This window comes from Macaca mulatta, chromosome 15 (genome assembly GCF_049350105.2).
Source record: "Macaca mulatta isolate MMU2019108-1 chromosome 15, T2T-MMU8v2.0, whole genome shotgun sequence".
Classification (NCBI taxonomy): domain Eukaryota; kingdom Metazoa; phylum Chordata; class Mammalia; order Primates; family Cercopithecidae; genus Macaca; species Macaca mulatta.
Genome location: NC_133420.1, coordinates 116,694,646 through 116,718,674, shown reverse-complemented (window position 1 = coordinate 116,718,674; position 24,029 = coordinate 116,694,646). Strand labels below are relative to the sequence as shown.

At 41.1% G+C, this 24,029-nt stretch overlaps 1 pseudogene; it reads right to left on the bottom strand.

Moving 5' to 3' along the window:
• Positions 1 to 976: 976 nt before the first annotated feature.
• On the bottom strand, positions 977 to 22,972 carry LOC114672649 (prohibitin 1-like; annotated as a pseudogene).
• Between the last annotated feature and the right edge of the window lie 1,057 nt (positions 22,973 to 24,029).

Here is a 24,029-nt window from a genome sequence, read left to right as displayed (position 1 = left end):
TTTTTGTTTGCTTTTTTTGAGATGGAGTCTCACTCTGTTGCCCAGGCTGGAGTGCAGTGGCGCCATCTTGGTTCACCGCAACCTCCACCTCCTGGGTTCAAGCAATTCTCCTGCCTCAGCCTCCCGAGTAGCTGGGATTACAGGCACACGCCACCATAGGCCTGGCTAATTTTTGTATTTTTAATAGAGACAGGATTTCACCATGTTGGCCAGGCTGGTCTTGAACTCCTGACCTCAAGTGATCCACCCACCTCGGCCTCCCAAAGTGCTGGGATTATAGGCATGAGCCACCGCACCCGGCTGAATTATCTTACTCAGAGTTTTAACACTACTTAGTGGCCTGAGAGAAAAAAACCCAGTTCTTCCTCAGCCACTTTCTAGGGCCTCCAAAATATATATATTTCAGCTATAAGACACTGGGAAAGGAGAGAAAAACTGCCAAATTATCACCCTCCCCATGTCCCCAGTCCTACACCTCTACTAGGGTTGGATGGGTGGGTATATCCGATAGGAACATACCTCAGGGAGCAGATTTTCAGGTTGGGTATGTTTTGAAGCTGAAGAGAATTAAGTCCACTTCTATTTGAAAATGACAATGATGCCCCCAGCTCAGGTGTTCTTGAAGCTGGTGGGAGTGGGAAAGAAACCATGAAGCACCCTGTTCTTGCCTGTGGCTCCAGGCTGGATTAAGTTCTTGTGGTGATGTCCACAGTGCAGCTCCTCACCCATGACTGGGAAATGGAATTGAAGTGTGGAACAGGGGTAGCCTCAGGGTAGGCAGTGTTAAGGCTACTGGTTTTGAGTCTGACCCTGATTACCCATGTGTCCTTGGATACATTTGTGATAATGTTGGTTTATGTAGGTGCAGGTAGCCTTTCGTTTTCCTCAGGGCCATGAAACTCCCTCCCAGAGAGGGGATATATGGAAGCCTCCTCGCAAGAGAGGGGATTTCTGGGAGCCCCAGAAATTGCTGCTTTTAGTCAGATAAGGGAAGGTCTGAGAATGCTTCTTTTTGCATTTGTTGGATTTCAAATATTTTCTGCTTAAAATAATCTTCATACAAACTCTGGGGTTCTGAGTAGGTCTCCTCAACATGCTAAAAAGCCAAGATGGCAAGAAAAAAAGAGATGTATAACCAAATATAAGAAACAGAAGAGATAGAAATAAATAAGACATGGTAAAAGATGAGTATAAGTTTAAAATGTTAAAATCAAAGATAAGTAAAAGGCAGAATAAAATAAACTGCTTATATAATAAAATAAAACAGTAAAAACTAGACAATATACAAAGCAACAACATGAAAGTCAATAAACTAAATGAATATAGGAATAATAAAATAATAATTAAACCAACAGGTCCAGCTATGAGCATGTGTAAAAAAGGGAAAAAATTAGAGTGTGGAACAGTGCCAAGGGAATGTGATAGGGAGCAGGGATAAAAAGCTTCCTGCTGGCCGGGAGCGGTGGCTCATGCCTGTAATCTTAGCACTTTGGGAGGCCTAGGTGGGTGGATCACTTGAGGTGAGGAGTTCGCAACCAGCCTGGCCAACATGGTGAAACCCCATCTCTACTAAAAATACAAAAAATTAGCCGGGTGTGATGGTGCACACCTGTAGTCCCAGCTACTGGGGATGCTGAGGTGGGAGAATTGCTTGAACCCAGGAGGCAGGTGGAGGTTGCAGTGAGTTGAGATAGCGCCACTACACTCCAGCTTGGGCAACAGAGTGAGACTCTGTTTCCAAAAAAAAAAAACTTGTTGCTTTGGAACAACCAGCAGTTTCAGTGTCTTCCATTCCACATTCTTTTGGAGTATAGGGTCACTGAAGGAAAAAGCCTAGGATTTAGAGCTTTGGGGCATAGAAAAGCAGCCGTAAGCCTGTGTGGTGTTGTGTACCTGCAGTACCAATGACTCGGGAGGCTGAGATAGGAGAATCCCTTGAGTCTAGAAGTCAGTCGGGGCATCATAGTGAGACCCTATCTCTAAAAAGAGACAAGAAAAGCAGCTATTCATCCAAACAGTTCCTTGAAGGGGTAAGAAAAACTAGCTGTAGTTTAATCGTAATTTCCCTCTTGATGCATTACATTGACGTTTTTCTGGCTTGGTTAATGGATGCCAGCATGTTATACAGAGCAATAGGCCTAAATCGGAGTTGGTATTATTATTCTTTAGGTATGCAAATGCACCATCCACTTTTAGAAGTGGGACAAGTTGGAATGGGAACAAAACTTTCACAGAAATAGTGAAAAAAAGGTTCAATTGGAAGTTTATCTTGAATCATAAAATTAAGGAATGTAAAAACTTTATCTTAGTTGGATAAAATTAAGATTATAATTTCAACTAAGTGTCAAATCACAGAATAAATAAAGAATAAAACAAGTATCGATTTTTGCAGGATAGTAGGAGATGCCATTCTTCATAACTGACATTTGCAGCACAAGTATTTTTGCAAAAATACTTAAAAGACGTCATCAGATTTCTCAAGAGGCCTATCTTAGTCCTTTGATAGTTAACTCCTTTTTGAAGCTCCTCTCATGTCTTAATCATCCTCATTATATTTTTCCCTCATTTATTAAGTGACCTAGATACTCCAGATCATGTGGTATCTCCTCTTTCTCGCTCTCTCTCTCTCTTTTTTTTTTTTTTTTTTGAGACGACGTCTCACTCTTGTCCTCTAGGCTGGAGTGCAATGGCGTGATCTCAGCTCACTGCAACCTCCTCCTCCCAGGTTCAAGTGATTATCTTGCCTCAGCCTCCTGAGTAGCTGGGATTACAGGCAGCTGCCACCACTCCTGGCTAATTTTTGTATTTTTAGTAGAGACGGGGTTTCCCATGTTGGCCAGGCTGGTCTCAAACTCCCGACCTGAGGTGATCTGCCCATCTCGGCCTCCCAAAGTGCTGGGATTACAGGCATGAGCCACCACACCCAGCTTCTCACTCCTTTTTTTAAATAAATTTTGCTTCCCTTCACAACCTTGTTACTTCAGGAGTTAAATAACAAGTATTCAGAAAATACTTCTGGTAAATAGTGAATGTTCAGAAAATATTCTGGACAATAGCACGTGTGTTTCTGTTTTTGACTGTACACCAAGTTCACCTATATAGTGGGAATAAATGGATATGTTTTGCAAATGGATGTGTGTCTGAGACCTGGGAAAGATCAGCTACTGCCAACTCTTGTTATTGTTAAGTAGCTTGTATCCCAACTTAAAATCAAACCAGAAAGCAGGCAAAGGCACTCACATTTGCACAAAGGGTATCTAATGAGGCTACAGTAATTAAAATTGACTAGGCCGGGTGCGGTGGCTCATGCCTGTAATCCCAGCACTTTGGGAGGCCGAGGCGGGCACAAGGTCATGAGATTGAGACCATCCTGGCTAACACGGTGAAACCCCGTTTCTACTAAAAATTACAAAAAGTTAGCCGGGCATGGTGGCGGGCGCCTGTAGTCCCAGCTACTCGGGAGGCTGAGGCAGGAGAATGGCGTGAACCCGGGAGGCGGAGCTTGCAGTGAGCCGAGATCTCACCACTGCACTCCAGCCTGGGTGAGAGTGCGAGACTCCATCTCAAAAAAAAAAAAATTGACTAGTAAAATAGGAAATAGAAGTTAGCAATTCCTTCTTCTTCTTTAAATCCTCAGTGACCCCCAATAAAGATGTCAGACTGTAGCATCCTGGAGCAGGTGCTAAATTTGTCCATATTTTTTCATGACAAATTAATTTCTACAGTCCTAAGTATTTTATTGTAAATGTGACAGTTTTTCAAGTAAGCAAGGTTTGGGGCACCAACCAGCTATAAGGAAGAAGGCATTGTGCTAGTGCTGCAGAGTTCTTTTGCATATACTGTTTCTCTTGGAGTAAATAAAGATTTTGTGCACATGGCTGCCTCCCATGCATTATTTCAGTTTCTGCTCAAATATCGCCTCCTCAAACACTTTCTTTGACCAGCTCATATTACACTTCTACATCACTGTCTATTATATCACCCTGTCCCACTGCCTTATCACTATTGGAAATTATCTTGTTCATTTGATTGATTGGTTATTTCCTGAATGTAATGTCCAAGAATGTAATGGCCATGAAGACTAGGACTGTGCCCGTCTTGTTCACTGCCATACCCCCAATGCCTAAAGCAGTGCACCTGGTGCATATCAAATTTTCTGAACAAATTAATAAATTATGAAGTCCCTAAGAGATAGTCAGCTAAATTAATTCATAGGAGACTGAGTCTGAAAGTTTTATTGAAATATTTGCATTAAAATGTTAATTTGCACAATATTTATAGAACGCAATGCAAACATCAGAGATGTGGTCTTCTCTAACCCAAGATTCCATTATTCAAATATGTTTCATCAGCTCTTGACATAGTGTCCTTGCATGGGATGGCTAAATTTGGAATAAATACCAACATTTGCATGCAAATCCATCATTCTCCCTGCCTATTTCTTAGAAATTTATATGCTATCCAAAGGTAGGGAGACTAGACAGAAAATACGTGGCTTGAATGAGAATTGCTTCAACTGGAGGCAATTGTAATCGTTGAAGTCAATAGAAGTTACACATTCATCTTACTCTAGAAATGGAATTCTCTTTTCAATGCTCATCTTTGACAGGGCAACCCATATGACTAAGACAAATGTATATGTCTAAGAATACTGAAATCATTCTATGGTAAAAATCAGTTTCATTTTTGGTAATTAATATTTCTGTTCTTAGCATGCATTGTAAATTTAGTATATATGATAAATTGAGCTGTCAAAAATATTTCTCTGGCCAGGCATGATGGCTCATGCCTGCAATCCCAGCATTTTGGGAGGCTGAGGCGGGTGAATCTCTTGAGGTCAGGAGTTTCAGACCAGCCTGGCCAAGATGGTGAAACCCCGTCTCTACTAAAAACACAAAAATTAGCCAGTCTATAGTGGCACATGCCTGTAATCCCAGCTACTTGGGAGGCTGAGGCAGGAGAATCTCTTGAGCCTGGGAGGCGGAAGTCGTGGTGAGCTGAGATCGCACCATTGTACTCCAGTTGGGGGCGACAGAGTGAGACGCTGTCTCAAGGAAAAAAAAAAAATCCTGTTTTTAAAAACACTTCAATCACTAAGAAATAAAGAAAAATATTATTGCTCATCGTTCATAGCCATCTCTTATACCTTCCTGATCGAAGGTAGAGGTAGCATAAATTAATGAAAGCAATACCCCATTCCTTAGTTTGTTCATTAGTTCCAGCTTCTCTTCACTAAATCCATTATTGAGCAACCAATGAAATCATTCGGTTTATGTTTTACCATTTGTTAAAATTAGTCTAGGTTGGTTTCCAACTAGAAAGGTACCTGGGTGTCTTTCCCATCTTGATTTTCTGCCTCAAACTTCCAAAAGAAAAGAAAGGTTTCTATACACATTGTATTCATGGAACGAATGTTTCCCCACCTGCATCCCAGGCCTCTGTTTAGAATTCAAGAACTGCGTTACCACTGTGTTGGAGAAGATCATAGGACTGTGTAGAGGTTTGTTTCTAGGGATAAAGCTACATCCCTTTGGGTGTATTCTTAGGTCAGCTAATTTATATCCTTGCCTTCAATCTTATTGCCTTAGGGTTGACACTACCGTAAAAGTCAGGAAAGAAATCCTGGCTTAGAACTAGGAGTTCTATTCTACATTCAGTGTTCAAAAACTCTTCTGTTGGTGGTTGACTCACCAACATCCATTCAACCCCAGAAAATAGTCTAAATCAATTTTAGTAATTCTATTTCTCTCCCACATTGGAATGATGAAGAATATTCCTGGGCTGCCAGTGGCAGAATTGTGCTACTGAATCCACCAAGCCTGAAGCCTGCTCTGCCTCTTGGAGTTTGATTTGGTGAAATAATGAACTTGTTTATTGTCTAAGCCAGTTTGAGTCAGTTTTTGTTACATACAACAGAAAGTACCCTAACTCATGCAGCTCCTCTAGGAAAGAAGTCCACTGTCATGATTCAAATTCACTAAGAAGGACATCAGAGGTTCAGGGAGCATCTTCATCTCAATTCTCTGAGACCAGTGCCCTCTGAGCCTCAGATGAACCAGTTTGTAACTTTTTGAAGTACACTCTACCTTTACTATGGCCCCTGGGGTTTCTAAAAGCTGTTACTAGTTTTACTTGTTATTCATGCTTTGGAACCCATTGAGTTTCTCCAGGTGTTCAAAGGTCCAGTGTGTTCCACTGTGGCATTTTCTTTAAAAAGTCATGTCTAGGCCAGGCGCGGTGGCTCACGCCTGTAATCCTAGCACTTTGGGAGGTCAAGGAAGGCAAATTACAAGATCAGGAGTTTGAGAACAGCCTGGCCAACATAGTGAAACCCCATCTCTACTAAAAATACAAAAATTAGCCAGGAGTGGTGGCACGTGCCTGCAGTCCGAGCTACTTTGGGAGGCTGAGGCAGGAGAATTGCTTGAACCTGGGAGATGGAGGTTGTAGTGAGCCAAGACTGTGCCGTTACACTCCAGCCTGGGTAACAGAGCGAGACTCTGTCTCAAAAAAAAAAAGTGATGTTTAGCAGCTTCAGTGCCCGCAGATGGATGAGGTACTGGATTATCATACCTTTTCTAACCTAAGTCTGCAGACTTGCATATTATTTATAGTTGACTCTCTGTCCCCATAAACAAATGGAAATGAGATATGCACTCACTTCTGAGATTGTCACACCTAGTTTGATAAGCAGACCTAAGGTATTTGAATTTATTTATTTATTTATTTATTTATTTATTTATTTATTTATTTTTGAGAGACCCATCTGGGCTTCCCAAAGTGCTGGGGTTACAGGCATGAGCTACCGTGCACAGCCAGGTATTTGAATTTAAGCAAGGCATCTAACAAGGACTCTTATGCCAACTCAAGACTTCTCAAGGCCTCTCATGGACAAGTTGGAGGAATGTGAACTGGCTACACAGGCAAATTTATTTATGTTTAAAACTGCATGCCTTCAGAATGTTGATTCATGGATCAAGGTCAATTTAGAAAAAGTTCTCCAAAGCCTGCTCTGAAGCACGGTCATCAGATATGTTCTATTCAATGTTTTCATCAATGAATAAGATGAAAATATAGAAAGCATGCTCTTTGTATCATTTCCCTATGATTTGAAATGGAAGAAAGTGACAATATGATGGTTCACTTAAGCAAAGTCTGAAAATAATTTAACAAGCTGGATCAATGGGCCAACTGTACAAGGAGCTGTTTTCATAAATGATATAAAAATATGGTGAAGATTATGTAAAAAAATTTTTTTTAACTAGGGATATATAAATAGAAAAATTGGTATCCATATTCCTATATCTGATGGACTGTCATATGAAATGAGAGAGACATTGTCTATGTCTCAATAAAGTATGTCTAAGATAATTTTTTTTGGCTCAGTAATGAAGGGATTCTTTAACATTTGAAGACAAAGGAAAAGAAAATAATTACCTGAAAAAAGAAAAAAGAAAAGAATTACCTGAAGCCAGGTGCAGTGACAGCTTCTTGGGAGGCTGAGGTGGTATTGATTGAGCCCAGGAATTTGAGTCTAGCTTGGGCAACATAGTGAGACCCCATCTAAACAAAATTATCTGAATTAGGATATAGTGATAAGTGAGATTGCTATGGTTTATAAATTCAAACCAAATCTGATGGGCTGTAGATAGTTTTGTTTTACAGATAACTTGGAGGAGATGAAATCTAAACTTTCTTTCCATGGGGTTTATTTTTTTAAACTAGCCTGTCATTCTTTGTGTTTTAATGGTAGCATTTAGTTGCTTTACATTTGCTATAATTATTGACATATTTGGTTTTACATCTACCAAATTATTATGTGATGTATTCTTGTTCTGCCTGTTCTATGCTCCTTTGTCTCTCCATTCTTGTCTCTTTTATATTGATCTTTTTTCTTTTCTTTCCTTTATTTTTCATTTTTTGGCAGAGTCTCGCTTTGCTGGCCAGGCTGGAGTGTGGTGGTGTGATCAGGTGATTCTCCTGCCTCAGCCGCCCAAGTAGCTAGGACTACAGGCGCCTGCTATCACACCTAGCTAATTTTTGTATTTTTAGTAGAGATGGGATTTCACCATGTTGGCCAGGCTGCTCTCGAACTCCTGGCCTCAAGTGATCGGCCCACCTCGGCCTCCCAAAGTGCTGGGATTATGGAGTGAATCACTATGCCCAGCCGATAACTGATATTTTTAACAATTCTACTTTTAATCTCTATTTGCTAGGACATTATACAGCTTTTACTCTTCCTTTGGTGGTTGCCTTAGAGACTATAGCATGCAGAATTTTAGCAAGCATTAGACTTGACAAAGTCTAATGTCAACTGGTATTTTTACCCTTTTCCAGTAGGAGGCTTTTAAGCCCTGTAACTCCATACACCTCCCTCCCAAATTATATACTGTTGTGGTCTTATATCTATAAATATTTTAAACTGCACAATACATTATTTTTGTTTTATACAGTTAACAAATTATTTAGAGTTACTAGTTGCTATGCTCTAATGTGTCCCTGATAATTTGTGTTGAAAACTCAATCCTCAATTCAACAGTCTTGGAAAGTGGGGCTTTTGGGGAAGAGGTAGGTGAATGGATTCATGGGTTGGTGGGAGTAGGTTCACTCTCTCTTGCCCTTCCATCTTCTGCCATGTGAGGGCGCAGTATGAAGGCTCTCAGCGCCTTGATCTTGAACTTCTCATCCACCAGAGTTAGGAGGAAATAAATTTCTGTTCTTTATAAATTACCTAGTCTGAGATATTCTGTTACAGCAGCACAAATGAACGGAGACCCTAGCATAATTATTATTTTTTATTGCTTCGTGTTTCTTCCTCTATTTCTGGCCTTCTGCATAGGCTCATTTTCCTTTTACCTGAGCACCTGTTTTTTTTTTTTTTTTTTTTTTTTGAGACGGAGTCTCCCTCTGTCGCCCAGGCTGGAGTGCACTGGCCGGATCTCAGCTCACTGCAAGCTCCGCCTCCCGGGTTTACACCATTCTCCTGCCTCAGCCTCCCGAGTAGCTGGGACTACAGGCGCCCGCCACCTCGCCCGGCTAAGTTTTTGTATTTTTTTTTTTTTAGTAGAGACGGGGTTTCACCGTGTCAGCCAGGATGGTCTCGATCTCCTGACCTCGTGATCCACCCGTCTCGGCCTCCCAAAGTGCTGGGATTACAGGCTTGAGCCACCGCGCCCGGCCTGAGCACCTTTTAATACTTGTAGTATGGGCTTGCTGGGGATGACTTCTCACTCTATTTTTTCTTGAAAAAATATTTATTTCTCCTTCATTCCTAAAGAGTATTTTCAATATTTGTAGATGTTTGCTAAGTCACTATGGCAGCTATTTTCCTTCAGTGTATTGAAAATGCCATGTTATTGTCTGCTGGCTTCCATTGCTTCTACTGAGAAGTAAGCTATCATTTCAGTTGTTGTTCCTTTTAGGATGATCTGTCTTTTTTCCTCCGGCTGCCTTTTTTGTTTTAGACTAATTAGAGATCTGAAGTGCTTTTGCCTTTATTTCCTTCACTTTAAGCCAATTATGAAATTTCACAGTGATTTCTGAGGTAGAGGCAGAAGGAAGGCGGTGTTAAGAATCATGGGGATGGCAGAGCACGGTGGCTCACGCCTGTAATCCCAGCACTTTGGGAGGCCAAGGCAGGTGGACCATGAGGTCAGGAGTTCAAGATCAGCCTGGCCAAGATGGTGAAACCCCCTCTGTACTAAAAATACAAAAAATTAGCTGGGTGTGGTGGTGCGGGCCTGTAGTCCCAGCTACTCAGGAGTCTGAGGCAGGAGAATCTCTTGAACCCGGAAGGTGGAGGTTGCAGTGAGCCAAGATCGCACCACTGCACTCCAGCCTGGGGGACAGAGTGAGACTCCGTCTCAAAAAAAAAAAAAAAAAAAAAAAAATCATCGAATCATCCGGGCTGTGGCCCAGTTGGCCCACGGAGTGCAGGCAGGGTGGGCCTTCATTGGGGCAGCTGCAGGGGACAGACTGCCCCGCCGGCAGGTAGGTGATGTTCCGAGAGTGTAAAAACTGGTAGGCGATGTCCTCCGCAGTTTCCAGCTTGCGCAGCTCGATCAGTGCGTCCCCTGCGGTGGCCAGTGAGTTGGTGATCCGCTCAACGGCCTTGCAGTCGCTCTCAGCAGGGGTGATGGCCGCCTTTTTCTGCTGCTCAGCCTTTTCCACCACAAATCTGGCCCTCTCTGCTTCCTGCTGAGCCATCCGTTTGGCTTCCCCCTATGAACTCCTTCCCGAGGGTCAGATGTGTCAAGGACGCGTCGTCCAGAATGAGCCCAAAGGAGGCTGCTCGCTCCGTAAGGTCATCACTCAGCTGCCTGGAGATCAGCTCTCTCTGGGAAATTAGTTCTCCACCTCCAAAGCGAGCCACCACTGACTTGAGGATCTCGGTCGTGATGGACGGCAGCACACGCTCATCATGGTCCTCTCCGATGCGGGTGAGGATGCGAGGAAGCTGGCTAGCCACGGGCCGGAAGATGATGCTCAGTGTGATGTTGACATTCTGTAAATCTTTGCTACCAGTGATGACTGGCACGTTACGTGGTTGAGAACGGCAGTCAAAGATCACTGGTTTCTGTAACCACGGGGTGAGAAAGTGAGTCCCTTTCCCTACCTCAATGCCTGTACTCCACGGAATCGGTCAAAGACCACAGCTGTGTGCCCAGCATCCACGTTATATATAAGGCAGAGTTCACCACGCCTCCTTCAACAGCTAAGGCCAGGCCAAACTTGTCGATGGACTCAAACATTTTGGCAGCTATGTTGTCTTCTGCTGGACCCTCTCACACCTGCTTCCACCCTGACGTTCACACGAATTCCCCAGCCACATATACCGCGCGTGCACCGTGCAACTCCTCCTCTGCCTGCTCTCCTTCCCTGGTTGCTTTCTGGTTGCTTTTTTTTTTTTTTTTTTTTTTTGAGACTGTTGCCCAGGCTGGATGGAGTGCAGCGGCGCGATCTCGGCTCACTGCAAGCTCCGCCTCCCGGATTCACGCCATTCTCCTGCCTCAGCCTCCCAAGTAGCTGGGGCTACAGGCGCCCGCCATCACGCTCAGCTGAATTTTTTTTTTTTTTTTTTTTTTTTTTTTGAGACGGAGTCTCGCTCTGTAGCCCAGGCTGGAGTGCAGTGGCCGGATCTCAGCTCACTGCAAGCTCTGCCTTCCGGGTTCACGCCATTCTCCGGCCTCAGCCTCCCGAGTAGCTGGGACTACAGGCGCCCGCCACCTCGCCCGGCTAGTTTTTTATATTTCTTAGTAGAGACGGGGTTTCAAAGACGGGGTTTCACTGTGTTAGCCAGGATGGTCTCGATCTCCTGACCTCGTGATCCGCCCTCCTCGGCCTCCCAAAGTGCTGGGATTGCAGATGTGGGCCACCGCGCCCGGTCCCCTCGCTGCTTTTTAAGAGTTTCTGTCTTCCTTGGATTTTCAGCCGTTTTACTCCAATGTGCCTAGGTGAAAACCTTTTCCTATCCTGCTTTGGGCTTGTAGGGCTTCTGGAATTGGTTGGACTGATGTCTGTACAAGATTTACTTTTGTGTTACCCCAGATCTATGTGCTAACCTTATTGACACAGATTCATATCTGCCCTCTATGGTGGCTGTTCTCTGATCCTTGTCACACTTGAGCACAACCTGTGGCTTATCTCACACACTTGCTATGTGCTTTCATGTCCTGCCCTGGGACTTTCCCAGTGGGCTGAGGCACTCAGTGCTCACGTGTACACAACCTTGAAGTGTGGGAGGTATCACGCCATGTAGTGGGTTCTACCCAATGGGAGAGGAAAAGTCCTGGACAGTTTTCTCTCCCTTCCTTCTCAGAACCAGATTGTTGAAGTAACAGTGGCTGACATACCTTTTCTGATGATGGGTTGCAAGACGAGGTAATAGACTTGCAATGAGTGTATGCCCACGTTAGTATAACACATGCTATATCTGTATTGCATCCTTCTCTATCTCACATCATTTTACCCCACTCTTGTGCTTGTGGGAATACACTTACCAGTAAAGTAAACATGTAAGCTTTTGCCTCAAGCTCTGCTTTTTAGAGGATCTGGGCTATGACAATGTTTTTAGTCAGTTTGGAAAATTTTCAGCTATAAGCTCCTCAAATACTTATTCTGACCCACTTCCTCTTTCCTTTTTTTTTCTGGAACTCCAGTGAAATGTATGTTAATTTTTTTTCCTTCACCACATCCTCTGGGTTTATTATTCTCTCTCATGTAATTTTTATCTGTTTGTCTCTCCATGCTTCATTCTGTTTTTTTTTTTTTCTCTCCGCTCTTATAGTAATTCTTCTTTAAATCTGATGTCAAACCTAACCGCTAAATTCTTAGTTTCAGTTATATTTTTTAATGTTCAAATATTTCTGGGTACTTTTTAAAAAATTGTCTATGTTATTTCGGTATAGTTTTCAACTGTATTTTCTAGCTTAGATTTGTTTACTTGGCTATAGTAAACATAGTTATTTTAATATCTGGATCTGTTAGTTCCAATATTCAGAACCCCTACAGATCTAGGTGTATTACTTACGGTTTCTTTCAGTCTTCATATTATCTTGTCACCTCATGTGCTTGGGTACACAAGAGTGTGTGTTGGACATTTTATTTGAAAGATTGTTCACACAATTTGAGCCCTAGGAGATACCTCTCCCCAGAAAATATTTTCGTGTGTTTTGATCAGGTCCCTATGAGCACTGTCATCTTGGCTGACCTCAATCTGATTTCAGAGACTAGACTTCCAGATCACTGGAAGCTGGGCTGCGGTCTGAGGAAGGGCTGCTTTTCTTCTAGTTCTCCCTACAGTTGGGGTACTGTCATTTAGATAAAAGTGTGTGTGGGGGGGGGTGGGGATTGTGCTAATAGGACATTTCCCTTAGTGGGACCTGGACTCCAACTTTTGTACCCCTTTTATGTTACAACTGTCAAAAGAACCACTCCTCCTTTTAGCTGGAAAATGTCCTAGAGGTAAATAACCCCAATTGCCAGGATTCCTATCCTCTAGATTTTGCTAAAATCTAAATTAAATGAAGAACACATTGTCAAATTATGTGCCAGCAGAGTCAAGCTGGCAATAATTCTTTTCTGTACTGATAAAGAAATACGATAAATATTTTTATACTTTAGAAATACAGAGATGATCCTAAAAGAAGCTACCACATTGCATCTTCAACTCAACATTATGTCCAGAACTACAATTTATCAAGTAAGAAAATGTATCCAGTAAGAAAAATAATCAAAAGTACAGATTATGTTGGAGGTTATTTTCGAAGGACATAATAATAATTTCTGGTATGTGTTTCACAATGACTCTGGTCAAATAATACTTCCTGGAAATTTTTACATTAATAGACGACAAAGCATAGATAACATTAACTCAATTTCACATGACTATCTGTCTCACAAAGAAAACAAGATGGGTAACTCTTGTGAAAGTTTGCAATTTAACGGCCAGGCACGGTGGCTAAGGCCTGTAATCTGGGAGGCTGAGATGGGTGGATCACCTGAGGAGCACTTTGGGAGGCTAAGATGGGTGGATCACCTGCGGTCGGGGGATTGAGACCAGCCTGGCCAACATGGTGAAACCCTGTCTCTACTAAAAATGCAAAAATTCGTCAGGCGTGGTGGTGCACGTCTGTAATCCCAGATACTTGGGGGGCTGAGGCAAAAGAATTGCTTGAACCCAGAAGGCGGAGGTTGCAGTGAGCTGAGATCATGCCACTGTACTCCAGCCTGGGCTACAGAGCGAGACTGTGTCTCAAAAAAAAAAAAAAAAGTTTGCAGTTTAACATTTTACCAAAGGATATTCTTTGAATTTGATTTATGATACAAAGCAAAATCCTTCTGTTGCTGTGGGGGAGATGGTACATCACTTTTATTGTAGTGATCTATCTATTAAGATAGATCCTTAGTTAATTACAAGGACACAAATTAATTAGCATTTTTTATAAAAACAGCCTGTGGAGATTGAATGTACTTGCAGTTATGGAGAAAAGACATCAGGATATTACCTACTAACAGTGAAATCAAGAAGTTATAGCATTTTTTTCTCTAGTCTTCCATTTTTGTTGTTAGAAGACCTAAATCTGCATATGATCTCTTATTACTTGAGCTTCAAATTTGCTTTCTCTTAAATACATAATGTACAGTTTCAATACTTACGCAATAAAATTTTTGATGCATTCCTTTCAGACTACAATATATACAACATTTTATCAGTATTACCACTATATAGAGGCTTATCATAGTCCACAATATTGCTAATATGCCTTACACAATTTTCTGAAAGGCTACCAGCCCATGTAACTCAGCTCCTTCTCTCCCACTGCTGAAATGTGGTAGTTTCTATTTGAATGTGAATATGCAAATCCTAGACAAGTTCTAATTGACAAGAACATCGATAGCATATTCGTTGTCAATAAGAGCACACACTACTCCTCTATTGATTGAGGTGAAATCTAGAGTCAAGAACTTCCAAAGGACCACGGCCCTAGTGGCCACTGTATCAGTACTGAGCAGATTTTAGAGATGTAGCCGAGGCATTGCCAGATTGTTCCAAAAAGGCCAGCGCGGTCCTCAATCCTTGAATAGAATGTAAAACTCCATTTGATGAAAACTTACTATTCTATTCTTCCAAACTGTAGTGTTTCATTTATGTAATGGAAGCTGTGAACCTTTCCAATATGGAGAGTTGGGAGATGACTTGTGTTGGAAGTACTATAACATACATGTGTAAGATGAACATATAATTTCTCATCCAAACTAGGATACTTCTGAAGCAGAAGGTACTGTTAGTATTTATACTATACTGAGATATAAGGTACAAACTGAAATTTGACAAGAGCAAATAGTAGCGTGCAGACTCGAACCAGACCCACCCTACCTATAATGCAAGAAATGGACCAAATGCACGGTAAACACAGGCAAGCATAGTTTCCACAAATAGAATAGGTGCTCTTATGAGTTGTAATAAGGCTGCAAGTTTCATCCCAAGAACAAAAGAGAAATCTACTTTGCAAGGGTCATATTTTTAGCACAGCCTAGGCTGGGTGCCATTATTATATCACAACCATCCAGGAACACTGTTTTTTCTTAACAGGATGAAGCAGACAAGTACCAATTACTCAGAATTAGAACTCTGCTGTACCCAAATCAATATTTAGCTAGATGCTTGCCTTCCTTTGCCCAGCCATCGCACCTACCATCCTAGGTGCAAGACAAGGCGTCAGAGAGATTCCTTACACAGTGATGAATGGAGTATAAAAGCAGATATAGGAATTAGATATATTTATAACATTTGCACATTGATATAACAATAAGAAATGCAATGTTATTGGATTCACAGGTTACCAACTCGTGTAAATAGTCATGGTTACCAGTTCTGGCCCCATCTTTTTTTTTTTTTTTTTTTTTTTTTGAGATGGAGTTTCACTCTTGTTGCCCAGGCTGGAGTGCAATGATGCAATCTCAGCTCACCGTAACCTCCACTGCCTGGGTTCAAGCGATTCCCCTGCCTTAGCCTCCCGAGTAGCTGGGATTACAGGCACGTGCCATCACGCCCGGCTAATTTTGTATTTTTAGTAGAGATGCCGTTTCTCCATGTTGGTCAGGCTGGTCTTGAACTCCTGACCTCAGGTGATCCACCCGCCTCGGCCTCCCAATATGCTGGGATTACAGGCATGAGCCACCACGCCCAGCCTGGCCCCATCTTTTGGAGAGGGTCAACTTTACTCTTTCCTTGACAGAGAACCTTGATCATCTTACAGTTGTGAATTAAATTCAGGTAGAATGCTGTGGTATCAAGCAAATATCAGGGTACTGGATTGCTGACACACACATTTTACTCTTTGTTAATATAAGAGAGAATTAACAATCTTACTCAATCTCTGCATTATATAAAAGATCCCAAGAAAGGACTTATTTCCAGATGAAAAAGAAATTTGATCGGTTTCTGGCAAAAATAGGTTGTCAGTACATGAGGTTGCCCAGCCTCTGGTCTCAGTTCGCAGACAAGCAGAGTGACTTTGACAAGACTAGAGAATTCCAGAAAAAGAACTAGGGATGGAAGCATCCCAGTAATATCTAATTATTTCTAGCATGCTCCTCGGGTTACATGAGCAAGGTGAGAAGTACACCTTGGCATTGCCAGGTAACTCCAGAGGATACAGCAAAGAACAGCAAAGATGTCTAAGAACAAGAAATAGCCATAACCATGGCTGGATTATTAACAACAGAGGAACAGCATTTTATAACAGCTATAGCAGAAGGTAAAATGCTCCAGTAGAATTTTTTTTTAAAAAACACAATAAATCGGCTGAGTGTGATGGCTCACACCTGTAATTCCAGCACTTTGGGAGGGCAAGGAGGGTGGATCACTTGAGGTCAGGAGTTCAAGACGAGCCTGGCCAATGTGGCAAAACCCCGTCTCTACTAAAAGTACAAAAATTAGCCGGGCATGGTGGCTAATTTTTGTACAGGCAGCACCTGTAATCCCAGCTACTTGGGAAGCTGAGGCAGGAGAATCTTTCAAACCCGGGACGCAGAGGTTGCAGTGAGCTGAGATCAAGCCACTGCACTCCAGCTTGGGTGATAGAGCAAGACTTTGTCTCAAAAAAAAAAAAAAAAAAAGAAAAAGAAAAAGAAAGAAAGAAAGAAAAAAGGAAAGAAAGAAAAAAAGGAAAAAAAAAGAATTCATCAGTAGGCTAGGCACAGCGACTCATGACTGTAATCCCAGCACTTTGGGAGGCTGAGGTGGGCAGATCACTTGAGCCCAGGAATTCAAGACCAGCCTAGGCAATGTGGTGAAATCCCATCTCTACAAAAGTGAGCTGGGTGTGGTAGTGCATGCCTGTACAACTAGATGCTTGGGTTTCCCCCTACAGCTTGGATTGGTTCACTTTTGTATTTCTAAGACTTACCTATTTCCTGTGAAGGAAAGAAACAGATTAATCCTGAACCAGCTTCAGGTTCCTTGAGTAGAGTTTAAGAAGGAAAAGATTTTCTGTCTACGTGCAATTTTACCTGGAGTTCAAATTTTAAAACACGAGAGGGAATGAATGCATTCACATAGATGTTCTGAGCTTCCCAGGAACCAGTCTTTCACTCAGCATTTATCCTCCAGGTGGCAGAAGCCCCTGTTTCCAAACAAAGGTGATTTTGCCAGCTCTGGTTTTGTGTCTGGGTATCTCTTCATTATGTACATCCCAGTTCACCCACAGTGGATGCAAACTCGCTCTTCCAGAATGAAATCGTATAAAGAACACGTATCACTTAAATTCTAACCTGAACAACTCTCAAACCTAGAATATAAACTCTCAAGTAGTTGTAATTATGAGTGGTTGTCTTACCAGATGTGGCAGAAACTACTAGCTAGTGCATTTCCCCCTCCTTAATCGCACAGTTAGAATACATTTCCCAGCTTCCCTTACAGTTAGATGTGACTATGTGACTGAATTTACCTGATGGCTTGCAAGTGGAGGTGACTTTACAGAAATAAGTTTATGCCATGCACCCCCTTTTCCACTTCTGCCATCTGGTTCCAGGCAAGAGATCCTATACTAGAGCCACAAGATGGAAGAGCCTGGGTTCCTGAGTCACCTCCTGGAGGAAACACACCCACATCCCATTGCCCAGGACTGTTATGTGAGTGAGGAGTCTCATTCTATTGTGATTGCGTCATTGTATATCTTGGGATTTCTTTGTTAGGGCAATTTAGCCCACCTTAACACTATATTTGATAAATGATTACTCTGGAGATAATGTTATGATTGATATTACTGAATTTTCTTCTGTGTATATAAGTGTGATCAATATGGACATCTTTTGGATTGTCTTAATCTCTCCTATAAAATAATACTTAAGTTTCCATGTAATGCAAAGCGTTTTTTTCCAAAAGGATTGTAAAACATACCTTTTTACTTTGGATGCTCTCAATTTTTATAAAGTGGTTTCCAAATATTGTCAAATAATATTCTAGAATGTGTGTTTTTAATCAGAAAAGAACATTCGTTCATTTATTGTAAGGCATAATGTAGGTCCTACCTCTGGGTTTGCTTATATTCCAACACTGAAGAAATAAGATACATGCATAAATAACATTAGCAAAATAATTAGTGATGGGTTCCAAAAAGTGATTTAAAAATTATTCAATTTGAAAACATTCAAAAACAAATATGAATATATGTTTCTGGGTGACTCATAATTGTCTCAGAAATGGAAAAGTCCTAATTGTAATAAACCTTTTAATACAGAACAAAGATTAAATAATTTCTACTTTTAGTTGTGGGGATGGAAAGACAGAAATAAATTTTAAAAATTAATGTATAGCCAGGCACGGTGGCTCACGCCTGTAATCCCAGCACTTTGGGAGGCCGAGGTGGGCGGATCACAAGGTCAGGAGTTCAAGACCATTCTGATCAATATGGTGAAACCCCGTCTCTACTAAAACTACAAAAATTAGCTGGGCATGGGGCAGGTGCCTGTACTCCCAGCTACTTGGGAGGCTGAGGCAGGAGAATCACTTGAACCAAGGAGGCGGAGATTGCAGTGAGCAGAGATCGCGCCACCGCACTCCAGCCTGGGCGATAGAGCAAGACTCGGTCTCAAAAATTAATTAATTAATTAATTAATTAATATATAGATGTTTTCTGTGTTCAAAGACCTCAAGTATTACTGAAATGAACAGCTGTTTAAAGATGTATGGGGAAAAAAAATAAGAGAAATCCGTCAGCCTTGAATGTAATCAGGGAAATATTACAAAGACTCTGACAGTAATACAAAAAAGTTATAGCTAACATAGTGGCACCCAAAGAATGACCACTCCTCATTTTAAATGTCTCAGGCTTTCATAGGTATAGAGAACCTGTTTGGACTACATTATATCAGTAATACTTTCATATGTACTTTAAAGTAGATTAAAACGGGCTTTACTATTTGCTCAAAATTGGATAGCTCTCTCCAGCTATCCAACTTTTTTTTGTTTTTTTTTAGATAGAGTCTTGCTCTGTCATCCAGGCTGGAGTGCAATGGCACAATCTCAGCTCGCCACAACTTCTGTCTCCCAGGTTCAAGTGATTCTTTTGCCTCAGCCTTCTGAGTAGCTGGGATTACAGGTGCACGCAACCACACCCAGCTAATTTTTGTATTTTTATTAGAGACGGGGTTTCACCATGTTAGTCAGGCTGGTCTTGAACTCCTGACCTCAGGTGATCTACCGGCCTCAGCCTTTCAAAGTGCTGGGATTATAGGCATGAGCCATAGCACCCAGTCTCACTCCGGCTTCTTGACTGTGGTCTGATAGGTGTACTTGTTCCATAATGATTGCAGACTGAGCAACACTTCAGATGCTTGCTGGTGGACAGCATGAAATCTGGAAGGCAAAATGAAATTTTATTCTTGACTTTGATGAGTCTATTAAGTCATTAAATTCATATTTCATCTTTATATAAGGAATGTGGTTATTATGGCAGGCTTTCATGGTCAACAAAACAGTTTCCAGCTTTTTAATGATCATTTTCCGAGCTCATTTATTTCTCCCTTCTAAGTGAGTGCATGTATTTGTGCAATATTATTGCTGTAGACTAAGATCGTTGGAGATATACCTACTTTCATGCCCCAGTACAAGTGATCTTAATTTGGGGGAATAGAGGAGTGCTTTTTTCTGACTCATAAGAGCTTTTCTTCTTTGTTTGTATGCTGCATTTATTTGTCAAATAAGTAACAGTTATCTGCTAATTGAACAAAACTAGAAAAAATTGTAAATAGATATTAATAAAATATATTTTTAACATTTGAATTTTCCCAGTTCTCCAGAGTGGAAGTCTAGCATACCACATGGATTTAAATTATAAAAATTTAGATATACATATTGATGAAAAAAGAAAACAAATTACAAATATGTGTATATATATATATATATATAAATTACAAATATTTTGTTGATGTCTTAACAGATTTTTTTAAGAATAGTTTTTACTAAATTCAATCTTTTTTAATATTGGAACCTAACTTGCAGGTATGAAACAATTCTACAGTACCTAATTTTTGAAAATACCATTACCAGCTGGGTGCGGTGGCTCACGCCTATAATCCCAGTGCTTTGGGAGGCCGAAGCGGGCGGATCATGAGATCAGGAGATCAAGATCATCCTGGCTAAGATGGTGAAACCCCATCTCTACCAAAAAAAAAAAAAAAAAAAAGGTAGCTGGGAGTGGTGGCATGCGCCTGTAGTCCCAGCTACTCGGGAGGCTGAGGCAGGAGAATCGCTTGAACCCGGGAGGTGGAGGTTGCAGTGAGCCAAGGTTGTGCCACTGCACTCCAAACTGGGTGACACAGCGAGATTCTGTCTCAAAAAAAAAAAAAAAAAAAAGAAAAAGAAAATACCATTATCAAAAGAAAACTGAAGTTTGGCAACCTTCCCTAAGGGGTAGGCTAACTTTGATAATATTTTTTAAAGTTTGTGCATGACAACTATTATTAGCTTTACAGTCTTTACTGTAATTTTACTAATTTTAGATTTAGTAAAGATAAAGTCTTTTAACAATCTTAAAGGTTAAATACTTAATTACCTAAAGAAGTCTGGACTTGGTTCTGCTGAATTACCCTTGTCTCCCAAAGTGTGAGAACATTTCCTTCTGTTGCTTAGAGAAGTTCCCAACCGGCAATCACTGTTTTCATTTTGTCTTTTCAAATGCTTTTGGGCTGGCTGCTTGATTTCATGATGTACTTAACTTTTGAGATACTATTCTCATTCTACAGGCAGTCTATTTTAAAATCAGCATTTTCATCAAGAAGCAATTATTAAGTAATTTCTATGAGTCACTATGTTTGGGGAAAAAGAAGAGACAGTCACATCTCTACATTTACAGTAAATATTTGTGATTCATGGAAAAAAATGAGCTTTTAAAGAAACATGATATACGGGTTCTCAATAATAAATAGTTAATTCCAACCAGAGAAATATCCAGAAAGACTTCAGGAGGAGGGTATATTTGAACTGGACGCCGAAGGATGATAGTGATCACTATATGCCCAGATGTCTCAAGTCATAAAATCAGTACATAAAAATTTGACTTTTAAATTTTTCTAAAACTGAACTTAATTTCTATCTCAAGTCTCCATTTCTGCCTGCTATGGCAAAACTTAATCTAGGCATTTCCAGATAAACTCAGCCAAATATTGAGATTTCTTATGCATTTTGACATTCAGTCAAACACATCCTTGCTATTCGAGTTGGGGTCCATGGGCCCAGCAGCATCAGAAGCATCTGGGAGCTTTTTAGAAATGTAGAATCTTGGTGCCCACTGCAGATCTTCTGAGTCCGAATCAAGATTTGTATTTAAAAATCCCTAAATCAGAATCAGTAGTTTAACAAGATTTCCAAGTGATTTATATGCACATTAAAATTTGAGAAGCCCTGAAATACATTACTTGTCACTTTCCTCTTCAGAATGGAATCTGAGCTCCAGGGCTTCGGAAGTGGGCTGGGATCGGGGCAGTCATCTAGCTGTGCATTGGCAAGGTCAGCCACTGAATTTGCTACAAGGAGTCAACCAGTCTGCTTCTGAGATGGTTGAGCCTTCCATGGTGGCTAGCCTCAGTTGGGATGGAAGCTGGTCTCCATCTAAACTCGGTCTCAACTTTCCTGCTCTACTATAAGTTTCTCTCTTTCCCTGGCTGCAAGACCTTTAAAGATCTACCATATCTCACTTTTCACTAATCTCACATCATTTCTCTCATTTTTCAAAGCTTCTCTACTTTCCCAGAAACTTTCTGGTTCATTCAATCTTTGTGGAAGGCTGCTAGCTCAGGCATCTGAAGTTCAACAAGTCAGTGACCACAGGTGCAGGGTTGGCCTTCTTGTGGTTGGGAGAGAAGTCAGACAGGCTGTGTCTAACTATATATTGCTGAGTTCATAATCAACAATGCATAGTGAGTGGAAGGAAAACGGAAACGTTGCTGAGTGTGAATCCTTAATCACAACTGCAAAGACAATTTTTCCAAATAATGTAACATTCACAGGTTCCTAGGAATTTGAGGTAGATATCTTTCAGGGGGCTGTTCTTGGCCTACCACATACAGATTAGTATATACACATATATTTATTTGCTCTGTCAGCTGAGAGGGCCTAAAACGAAACAAGGTAGCACACAGTGCCTGTTCAGATCTTGGTTTCTATTATAATACCATTCTCTAGTAGAAGAAACCAGGCTACTTGGAGAAATGGCTGATTCTAGTACTGGGCAGGATATACACATGAATAGCCTAGGGCATCTTGTAGTGCTAGAAACAGGAATTTCTCAAAAATGAACAAATGAAACCCTATCTCTACTAAAAAATACGAAAATTGCTAGGTGTAGTGGCATGCACCTGTAATCCCAGCTACTTGGGGAGCTGAGGCAGGAAAATCGCTTGAACCTAGGAGGCAGAGATTGCAGTGAGCCAAGATTGTGCCACTATACTCCAGCCTGGGCGGCAGAGCTAGACTCTGTCTCAAAAAAATAAAAAAGGCATTTCAAAGGGGCCCAGGAGCCAACTGGAAGAGTTCTCAATGGCCAAAGCTGGAAGAATTAGAGAAAAAAAGAAGTAGTATTGAATTATAACCCAAGTACAAAAAATACCCAGCAATTCCTACTGATCTAAATAAATGATTGGCTACATTAATAAATGGGAGAGAAGAGACAAATGTCCTGTAAAGAAGAATTCAAAATCATGTAAGTAGATACTTCACTCTAAAGACTGGGAGCATAATTTCTTGCCTTTTAAGTGTGGGCTGCACATTTTTACTTCCTTTCAATAATACATCATGGAAAAGGGGGGAAAGAGAATAACTTCCCAGTGGAGAAACCTGACAAACCTCTTTCAGCCAGGTGATGAAGGTCAACACCAGCAGTCACAAATCACACAGACAGTCTGTACCATTGACATGATGTAAGGAGAGTGACACTTTACCTCTGTCGTCTTCCATCCCCACACCCATAGCCTTAGTCTCATCATTGTAAAAACATTCCATTTAAATTTAAATTGAGGAACATGCTTTAAAAAGTAGCTGACCAGTACTGCTTAAAGCTGTCAAAATCATTGAAGACAAGGAAAGTCTAAGAAACCATCACAGCCAAGAGGAACCTAAGGAGATAGGACAACTAAATGTAATGCGGTATCCTGGATGAGATTCTGGAACAGAAAATGGGTATTAGAGGTCGGGAACGGTGACTCATGCCTGTAATCAGAGCACTTTGGAAGGCCGAGGTGGGTGGATCATCTGAGGTCAGGAGTTCAAGACCAGCCTGGCCAACATGGTGAAACCCCATCTCTATTTAAAAAAAAAAAAAAATTATCTGGGCGTGGTGGTGCACACCTGCAGTTCCAGCTACTTGGGAGGCTGAGGCAGGAGAATCGCTGGAACCTGGGAGGCAGAGGTTGCAGTGAGCCAAGATTGTGCCACTGCACTCCAACCTGGGCGACAGAGCAAGATTCTGTCTCAAAAAAAAAAAAAGAAAAAGAAAAAAAGAAAGAAAAAAAAAGGATATTAGAGAAAAACTAAGAAAATCTGAATGAACTATGGACTTTGGTTAATAATAAAGTAATGATATTAGCTCATTAATTGTAACAAAACACTATACTAATGTAAAATATTACTAAAAGGGGCAACTGTGTGCAGAGATGGGGTCACATATTAGCACTCTCTGTAGACTCTGCTCAATTTTTCTGTAAATCTAAAACTGTCAGAAAAATCATAACATCTTTATTACTATTTCACTTACTTCATAGTCAGCATCTATTTTTTTTTTCCTTTGGCAATTTAAAGAGCTTAACTTCTTAGCTGGCTAATGCTGATCAATGGGAATACATATGCATGGGGTCTGGAGTGAGCTGTGGATCCTGCCTCCCTCAGTGATCTGTGTGGATTTTGACAAGATTTTTTAACCTCTGTACCTCAGTTGCCTGTGGGTACAATAATTACATGCCTCAGTTGCCTCATGAAGATAATGATAAAATTGTACCTCTATCTCCAGACTTGTTATGAGATTTAAGCG